This window comes from Tupaia chinensis, unplaced genomic scaffold (genome assembly GCF_000334495.1).
Source record: "Tupaia chinensis unplaced genomic scaffold, TupChi_1.0 Scaffold000100_1, whole genome shotgun sequence".
NCBI lineage: Eukaryota > Metazoa > Chordata > Mammalia > Scandentia > Tupaiidae > Tupaia > Tupaia belangeri.
Genome location: NW_006159564.1, coordinates 3,876,643 through 3,886,984, shown reverse-complemented (window position 1 = coordinate 3,886,984; position 10,342 = coordinate 3,876,643).

Sequence of the window (10,342 nt, the reverse complement as noted above, 5' to 3'; positions counted from 1 at the left end):
GCCCACCGCCCCGATAGGAAAAACCCCCCAAAAAAAAAAAAAAAATTACTGATACAACAGATGGACCAAGATAGAGAATGACAGGAGATGTAGTCAGAGAGAACTCGGTAGATGTTAATATAGATAGGGCCCCATGAAACATTTTAAAGACCTCTGTTGCAGTGATGAGAGCAAAACAAGTTGTGCAGACTGCTGAGTAACGGTGCTAATAAAATATAGCTAGCATGCTCTTGCAATAATCTTGATGATAAAGAGATTATCAGAAAGATGACAGCACGGGCCAGGAAGTGGCATAGTGGTTAAAGTGCTGGACTCCCATGTGGCAGACAACATTCAAGGTCCCAGATCCAGCAGTTTGAGACATGCTGGGCATGTGTTTGTGAGTGCCCCAAATCCTGAGAGAAGAATGGAGAAGGGACTGTGGCATGGCCATCTCCCCTGGGGGATAATTTCTCGCTTTCTGTCTCTTCGGCAAGTGTGCATACCCTATAGCAAAAATCTTTTTTAAAAAGTGTACATATCCTGGGATCAGCAGTTAGTGTAATGGCTATGTCACTGGACTCCCACATAGTCAACCGCGCCTCGAATCCCGGACCCAGTGGCTTAAACTCACGCTGGGCGCGTGTGCGTGCGTGCCCAAGATTCCGAGAGGAGAAAGGAGGAGAAGGGATTGTGGCATGGCCATCTCCCCTGGGGGATAATTTCTCGCTTTCTGTCTCTTCGGCAAGTGTGCATACCCTATAGCAAAAAACCTCTCCAAAAAAAGAAAAAAAAAAGTGTATATATCCTGTAACAAAAATCTTTTAAAAAAATGGCAGCATATAAACTGGAAAGAAATAAATAGCTCTTGACCTATTTTTAAATTCAGTTAACAGCATTAACTTTGGAATATAAATGGATACACACACACACACACACACACACACACACACACACACATATCTTGGACAATTGGAGGTGTGAAATTGTCATTTTCTGATACGGACAAGACCCTCGGTGAGACAGCATTTGGGGCATGGTTAAGAGACATAAGAACCAAAAGCTTTATTTAGAATATGCTAAGTTTGCATTGGTTATTAAATATTCAAGTAAAGATGTTGGGTAGAAATATGGGCATAAGTGGCTAGGTTTTAAGAGAAACGGTACTGGAAATAGAAATTTGTGAATGCTTATAGCCCATAGAATTAGTCAAGGAGTGAGTATAGTTAGAAAGAGAAAAAATTATAGAATTAAACTCTGAGAATAAATGCTACAAAGCTGGGAAGGACAGGTAATATGGTAATATTTAACATAGGGTAATATTTAACATAAAGCCTATAATTACACAGGAATGTCATTAATTTAGAGTTTTTCATGGGATTCTTAAAGAAAAGTACATTACTAATTATGGGCAGGGTAAAGTCTACCTAAAATTGGATCTTGGCAAGGATGAAACTTTCTGAAAACTCGATTTCCCTACGTAACATCAGTTATACTTACTTTTTAAGGCCACTAGTCTGGAAGAGAGAAAAAGAAGTGGGAGTTCATGGATTCTGATATCCTATGGTCCTTAGCTTTTACCCTGACACCTCAGCATTCAATACCGAGATGAACATGAATACTGTATGATACCATAGTTTATGTTATGGTTCAGCAAGTATTTACTTTTTCTCCTTCCCCTTCTCTCTTGCAACAGACTTTCCTGTTACCTTCCCCAACTTTTGCAATAACCACATGAACTGCTCAACATATAGTATGTGAACAACAACGGAATGAGAGTCGCTTTCATGTTTGGTATCCTTGTCTTATGCCATCAGCCTATGAAAAATTGTGCTTTGTTTCCAGAGCAACAGGCGGGGAGAAGTGGATTGTAACCAATTTATAGTCTGAAAAGAAGCAACCAGCTAATCCAAAGACTCATGAGATAGGAAAATAAAAAGTGCTTATTCGTTTTATAAGATTTGATGTGTATATGGGGGTAGGGAAAAGAGGTTGTTTCAGTACTGAGCATTGTGACTATAAAAACCTTACTAAAATATGAAATGTGAACTCAATGCCTATCAATCAGTCAACCATTGCCACAATGAAACTCCACGATCTACCACCACAGAATGCCACATCCAAAAATAAGAATTGTTTATTCTTATGAGCCCATGGGTCTGCTGGAGTAGGTCTGCTATAGGTAGGCATGCCTGGGTGACTTTGTTCCAGGTTGCAAGCAGCCAGGTAACTTCTTACCACGACAAGACTGCACATCAGCGGAAGCAGCACTGTAGCATATGCACTTATTCACAGCCCCAACTCACAGGCCAGCATTACCCAGGACAAGGATGTAGGAATCATCTCACTCTGGAAGATACTGGGCAGAGCAAAAGTAACATTCTTCTTGCCACACTCGGGTATGAATGTCAGGGCCTCAAAATACCTCTTAAGAGAAATCGAATAACATTTTCTGTGTTTAGTGACACAACTGTCTATAAAATTCATCTTTCATAAACTAATTTCTTATTGACAGCAAGCATTCAAGAGGACACACAGAAACATGTGAGGTTCTAAAAGTTGGCTTAGAGCTGCCACACGCTATTGTCCAAAGCAGGAAAGCAAGCCTAAGGGCCAAGCTCGAAGTCTATGAACCAAAAGGCCAGAAGAGCATGAATGCAGAAGAGAGCAAAACAGACAGATTGAGCCAAATGAATATTCACGCTCACATCATAAATAACTGGTAGTATCTCATTGCAAAACAACGTGTGTGTGCACACGTGTGTGTGTGCACGTGTGTGCATCTTTCAATAGGCTAAGGTGCAGGATATCTAGCCTCTTTGAAAGGAACTGTTTACTTCTGAGAAACACTAGGATATTGTTTCTCAGATTAATAATCTAGTAATTTGTAAAAGGCATTATATTTTTAAGCAGGAAAAATACTTTCATTCATGTATTTATTTTGTCCAATGTACGTTTCTATATATGTACTAGTTAAATGAGTATACATAATCATCTTCCCAATTTCCTTCCCAAAAGTTGCTCTAAACTGTAGCTTTGTTAATTTCAAGTGATTAAATATCTTCTCCATCCATATTTTATTACTGTAATAAGATCAATTTGGATTTCATTGTTGAATTATTTGCATCAAGGAATAACTTGCCAGTAATCACAGTATTTTCCTCCATTTCTTTTATAGAGCTGTTGAACACATACATATCTTCTTAATTTTTAATCTAGCATCAATCTATTTACCAATCTGTAGCTGAAATTCAATTCTGATGTACATGATAGTAACACTTTGTGCCTGCTCACCTAATCTGCAACGGGAAACACTACATCATCCAATTACATGTTCTATTGTCTTGTTAGACACTATATATCATCTGCTTGTTTCATCAAAGAACTTTGTTCTCATTATGTACTTGCAATAATTTTTAGTGCCAATCAACCTATCCTGAATTGCAATTGCATGCCCTTCAGTCTCACCAAGCATTGTATCTACTTCAGCTACAAATTAGACAATTTCTTCTCTATAATTTTGGTTAAGATCATGCAAGCATCAATTCTGAGCTTTCTGAATGCTTGTGTATGAATTTTGTACTTTACTCCACATATCTAGAGGCTTAAGTTAGATTTGATCATCAAAATGCATACAGTTATTGCTTGCTGATAAATATGTCACAAAAAATGATACATTTATCTACATAAATGAAATAAATTTGGAAGCAGAAAACATTCATTTTGAAGAATCTGACTTTTGGAATCCTAATCAATTAAAACTATATTCTACAAATTTTTCATTTCCAACTATGCTTACCTGAAGTTCTCCCAATTAGCATATTTCTAGGGTAGATGTTCAAATGGTCTAATTTTCTGCCACTATAGGATTAGAGAACAAAGCTAACAGTTCTATCTTTAATACACTTTTGTGTGGGTGTATTTGCACAAATCTTATATCTTGTTATTCACAATGTCAAAATGCTCTATGTTCTAAAGTGACCAGAGTTGCCTGCTAGTGTATTAACTATTCCCTATTCTCTCAAATGAAGGGTTTTCTCTATATTATCAGTTAATCAAGTAACTATTTCTTTTTTCAAAGTTTATCTATTTTATTCATGATAGCAAGCATGTATGCATGGAGAGTAAGAGAGAGAGAGAGAGAGACACATTCTTGACTGGGGCTCATCTGACTGCAATACCCTCTGCTTGGCTCTCCAGCTCATCAGAATCTTGGGTATGCCCACAAGTACTTCAAATGTTTTCAGACCTATCCAGAGATAAAAACCAGTAGTCGCCATGTGGCTTCAGCACTGTCATTGAGTTTGCTACTAACTGTGCCACAAGGCTGGACCTTGAGTAGCTATTTCTTTAATGTCTAGAATGTTTAGAATTGCTTGAATTTGTTGCAGAAACAAATTTATTATTGCTTCAAGAAATACTTAAAATGTTATTCTTCTATCACCCAGCACTACTACCCCTCTCTATAATTGATAATCTCTTCCTGCCCTACCTTTCTCAGATTTTAATTTGTCTGAACTGAAGTCACCAATGAGAATAATCACCTCTGCAAAAAGGTCACTTAGACGATCCAGAAATACCTCTTAGTAATGAAAGGAAAAAAGACACAGTCTTAATATGTTGCATACTTTATAGCAAAAAAAAAAAGAAGAAAGGAAATTGTTTTCATAGTAGACATATACGTTTTCTTTCTGTTTTACTATTATTATTATTATTATTCATTTCTTTTTTTTCTGAAAAGACAAATTCAATGATGTATTCACTTTTAACATGAGCTATTACTATTGACATAATTCGCCCATTTCCTACTTTCAACTTTTGGGATGAGAATTATTAGTGACTTGCTTTACAAATTTGAAAAATTAGTGAATTGACAAGTAGTGTTCACAACACAGAAGAATTCACAAACAGGAATTCTTCCATGTCTCACTAAGCAATGAACATGACTTATTTCATGTTACACTAAGTCATGGGGCCTTAGCATTGGTTTATTTCTGGATACTAAAAATTAGTTAGAAAATTGTTAAGGTGCTAACATAGTTTTTTAAAAGTAGCAGTGAAATATAATGTTTTGAATCACAACTATGATGTAGCAAAGGGCAGTATTTACAGCAGGATGTTTTTAAAATAAAAGTATGCAATAGCTAAGTTTCTAAAGTTATCTTCTCTTACAAGTTTCAACTCAATTTTAACAACAGGTTCTGTCAAAACATTCGTAGATAAGCCAAACTTGAGGCTGGAGGGAATAAGAGGATATTGCCCTGGTCCTCAAGTTATTTGCAACTTAAAAAGAAGGCAGATACCAATAAGGTAAGAATCTAAATGAAAGCTTATGCCTACATTATTCTAAAATTATTCAACTCTTAATAATGTTCACAATCAATGTATTCATTCAACAAATATATGTTGAGCATCTACTCTGTGCTAAAAATGACTTAGGTTATGGAGAAATTGCAGTAAAGAAAATAATATCTCTATCTTTCATTAACATTGGAGAATATTGACAAGAAACAAATAAATCATTTATATTTTAAAATAATGTAGAGCTAATACTAGGGAGAAAATAAAGCAAGTTAGAGAGAGAGGGAGTATTGGATAAGACAGGATGGAAGGACCACAATAATTGTTATTTTATATAGGGTGTCCAGGAAAAACTTTTTTGGTGTTTTAACTTTAAGAAGAAACTGAAGGAAATGAAAAATTGAGATACTGTTCAAAGTTGTTCAAAGACTGGTAAGCAGATAGCAAGGTCAATGTTCTGGTCCACTGCATTGCTAATAATAGAAATACCTAATCTGGGTAATTTGAAAAGAATACAGGTTTATTTGACCTCTTGTGGAGGTCCACATTCTGGGGGTCCACATCTGGAGAAAGTCTCCTTGCTAGTAGAGTCCCAAGACATTACAGGGCATCACATAGTGGAAGCTTGTGTGTGTGTGTGTGTGTGTGTGTGTGTGGCCATGTTCCTCCTTATAAATCCACAAGAATTCTATAATGTTATCCCTACCCTGGTCCTAATTTCCTTCCAAAGCATTTCAATGCCACCTCTTAATCCCATAACTACCAAATTTGAACACATGAATTTGGAGAGGATACATTCAAACTATAGCAGTCAATGGTCTTGAGATGAAATTAGCTGGGCATGTTATTTCCAAGGAGAGAAGGCAGCCAGGGGACCAGAGAGAGCATGATGTCAAATGGTTAGTAGGTGGTCAAACAAAGATACCTCTTTGGCTTTTACTCTAAGTGAAATAGGAATCTAGTAGAGGACTTTGATCTTAGGAATGACCTGATCTGATGGAAGAACTTTAGCAGAGCTCTTCTGGTTGCTCTGTGGTGAATAGAATATAAGGAGTAGCTAGCAGACACAGTGAGAGCACGCATCCGTCTGAGACCAGGGAGCAATAGAAAGCACACCATTCTCTGAGCAGTGGAGGCTTACTATAAAGAATTATTGTCTAAGATTCCATGAACAAGAGTGAATCTAATGGGGGTAAAGTGAACTGTAGAGTAAATAAGGGCCATGGAAGACAACCTCCTTTTTCTCAAGAGGAATTCAGACATGATAGAAAAAGGTGTTGCATCTTGCTGGGTAGCCAAGAAGTGCTCTGGGTCTCCAGTACCAGGACAGCTTCAAAGTCACTGACAAGTAGAAGAAAAACCCTTTGAGAAACAAATGAACGAGGCTGGTGAGAAATATGCTGAAGGAGACAGGGAGTAGATGATTATGACGCCTGAAAAATGCAGGACCCACACTGAAAGGGCAACAGCAAGGGGTCACCAGGTCCCGGCTGGACTGAGGTCACCATGGAAATCATCATACTGGGCACATGGCTGGAAAGTACACCAGCACATGTCCCCACACTCCCATATCACTACCAGAGTATAAAACAGAAATGAGTGAAAGTAAAACCGTAGTAGATCAGAACTAAGAAAAGCACCTCCCTGCCTCATACAATGTCCAACATTCTCTATTGACAGAGCTTAAAACATTATGCTCATTGTGAAGGATAATTACAGGGTGCATGCAATCGCCAGAGAGACAGTGAGAAATCACCCCCTTGCGGGTTGTCCATGCCACAATTCCTTCTCCTCCATTCTCCTCTTGGGATCTTGGGCATGCAAGCACACACACCCAGCATGAATTTAAGCCACCAAGTCTGGGGCTCGAACAGTGGTCAACTATATGGGAGTCCAGCAACATAGCCATTATGCCAACTGCTGGTCTCCAGACCAGACTATTTTCAAAGGAACTAAAAGTGGATTAGGATCTTAGGTGCAATAAACTATTTCAAACAGTTACAAGGAACTGAAATAATTTTAGGACATACAAATATTCATTTGGAGCTTGATAACAATGACAGTGACATGGGACAGTTTGATTACATATGAGTTTTAATCATTTTATTGTCTTTATTTATGGTAGAACACATGCACACACACATTGAAAGAGAGAAGCACCATCCTCAGGGCATGACCACACTGCAATCCCCATCCTCCAGTCCTCTAACTCTTAGGTTCTTTGGCACTCACACACCCAGAATGCTTTAGGATATTCCAACCAGGGACTGAAAACATGATTGCCATGTGGAATCCAGCTTCTTTTGAGCATCACATCACCATTCTGTCACAGAGCTGGCCCATAGGAATGATACTTAATAAATACACAGATGAAGACATTGAGCAAGCAAAGCAGTTGTATATCAATGTGTAGTTCTGAAAACAAATTGAATTGGACATGAAAATATATGCACATCATCAGAAATAGAAGATGCTTAAAGGTAAAAGATAGAAAGGCATGATAAAAGGTCATGTGTAAATATGAAAGAGAACAGATACCAAGGTTAAGCTTGGAAACACTAAAATTTTAAAAGGTGGGAAATGAGTTGTTATGAGTCTTCAGAGAAATGTGGCAGCATTGTTGGCTGCACTAAGGACTGTCTTGAATGTAAAATGGAATATAAAGTCATCACTGTACAGTGTACATTTTCACCACATTCAGCTGTCCCACTGCAGGTGCAGAAACAGCCTTTGATGTAAAAGTAATACTAATTAGACAAAACGATCATCTTTGCATATTAAGTAAACTGATGTCAGAGACTGTAAATTACACTCATGCCTACAACAGAAAGTGAGTCAGTGAGTTACATGGCTTATTCTAAATTACCTCTCTTTTTCAGTATTATTATTTATTTCCATTTGTCTTTGGTTGAAGAATATGCTTCATATTTCTCATTTTTTTAATTATCTGTGAAATGTGGAGTCTCTTTTCACCAAAAATATAATTGCTGCTGAAAAATGTTTAAATTTTGAAAAATATCATTTGTAGAAGTGAGTATATGCTAAAATGAGATCAGTATGCTTTGTCAACAGTGGGAAAAGAATCAGGAAGATAACTGCGATTGCTGATACGTTGGATAAACTAATACTGGTGTTCTCCATTTGCCAAACCCACTCTTCACTGTCCCTACACCTGCATCACCATTTAACCTTTTCTTCTCTTCTCTACTTCACTTGGTTTCCTTGATTTCATGAATCATAAAAATCTAGATTTGTTAACATAATTAAGTAGTGATTTGTTATTACTTATAAGTACTTACAAACTTTTGAGTTGCAACAACTGAATGCTAGTTAAGAAACTACAAATGACATGGCATTGGAAAATCAGAAAAATTGGAACTAGATATTGAACATTGAATAAGTTCAATGGACAAGAATAGGCATTTTAGAATGTGAGTCATGTATAGTTTTTGCCAATAAGTGACTTACTATATAGAGGACAAAGTGTATTGCAAATCTTAAAGAACAAAGTAAAGATTGATACCTTTTATAGTTAAGAAAACACAGCAATTTCAAAAAATGACATCAATATAAATATCAAGAAGATGGTACAATTTACACTAGTCCATCAAAGGGTACAGATGAATTCAGTAATGAAAGGTTAAGCACTTTTGAGACTGAATAACTGCCCTGAGTTAAGACATAAAGATGTGCAAATTATGTATTATTTACTGAATAGTGAGAATTCTAAATCAACTTGAGCTACAGTATAAGAGATTGTAATGATATAAGAGTTTCTAAATCACCTTAAGTTAGAGGCTAAAAGGATATATTTAAAGAAAAATTTAGAAATTTACCTTGGAGTTAGAATTTAATGGACCATACAAAGAAAATTTATTTTTTGTAGTTTTCAACACAGGAGAGTCTTGATACGAATAAGATAAATATAAGTGACGAAGAACTAGTGAAAAGCTTTTGAAATACTTTTTTAAAAAGTAAATGTTAAAGGTCTAGTCTGGGACTCAAAGCAGTTAAAGAGGGCATGAAAGAAATAGTCCAAAATCAAAATAGATTGTCACTGATTGAGCATAGATGAAAGAAGAGAGAAATAACTGTTTTTATAAATTCCTAGTTCATTTATTTCTCTCTTTCATCTATGCTCAATCAGTGACAAACTACTATGCATTGATTTAACAAAGTATTATTTAGCCCTTACTATAGATACTGCATATACAACAGTGAAAAAATTTCAATAATTTCTGTTTTCATGGAATTCATACTATAATGGTTCTATGTATTAAATTTATTAATTTTCCATTTTCTATTTTATTACTTCTAATAGCATGTAAAAGGAGTTTTAATTCCTTAATTTTTTTTTTCTTTAAAGTCTCTTGGCCTATTCTATGTCTCCTCTGTAAGGGTTATCTATTACTAAAAAACAAATTATTCTAAAACCAGTGACATGAAACATTTTATAATTTTTTTTGGGGGGGGAGAGGTTTTTGCTATAGGGTGCGTGTGCTCACCAGACAGACAGAGAGAGACAGAGAGATAGAAAGTGAGAAATCATCCCCCATGGGAGATGGCCATGCCACAATCCCTTCTGATCTGGTGACTTACTTTCTCACTTTCCCTCTCTCTGATCAAATTAAAAAGTAATAATAATAATACATAAAATTAAATAAAATAATTAGTTGAAAAAAATTCTGTTTGAAAAATGTTTTAATAGTCTATTATACATTCAGCTGAGAAGACCTGATAATCTAGACACTCTAATTCATGTGTCTTAGTAAAACTTTTAGATTTCCCAGGGCCTGGTTTATCACAAATGGCCTCATTGCCACAAGGCTCTAGGATAATAAGCCAAAGTGTGCCAAGCCTTTTGAGGTTTAGTCTTAGAACTGGCCCAATGCCACTTTTGACACATTCTACTGGTCAAAGCAAGTCCAGAATTAAGAAATAGGAAAGAGACTCCACGACTTTACTGGAAGATCTACAAAATCGTACTTCAAAAAGACATGAGTATGAGAAAGAAAAGATTGCAGCCTATTTCAAAGAATCTGCCCGGGCCCTGCGCACCACC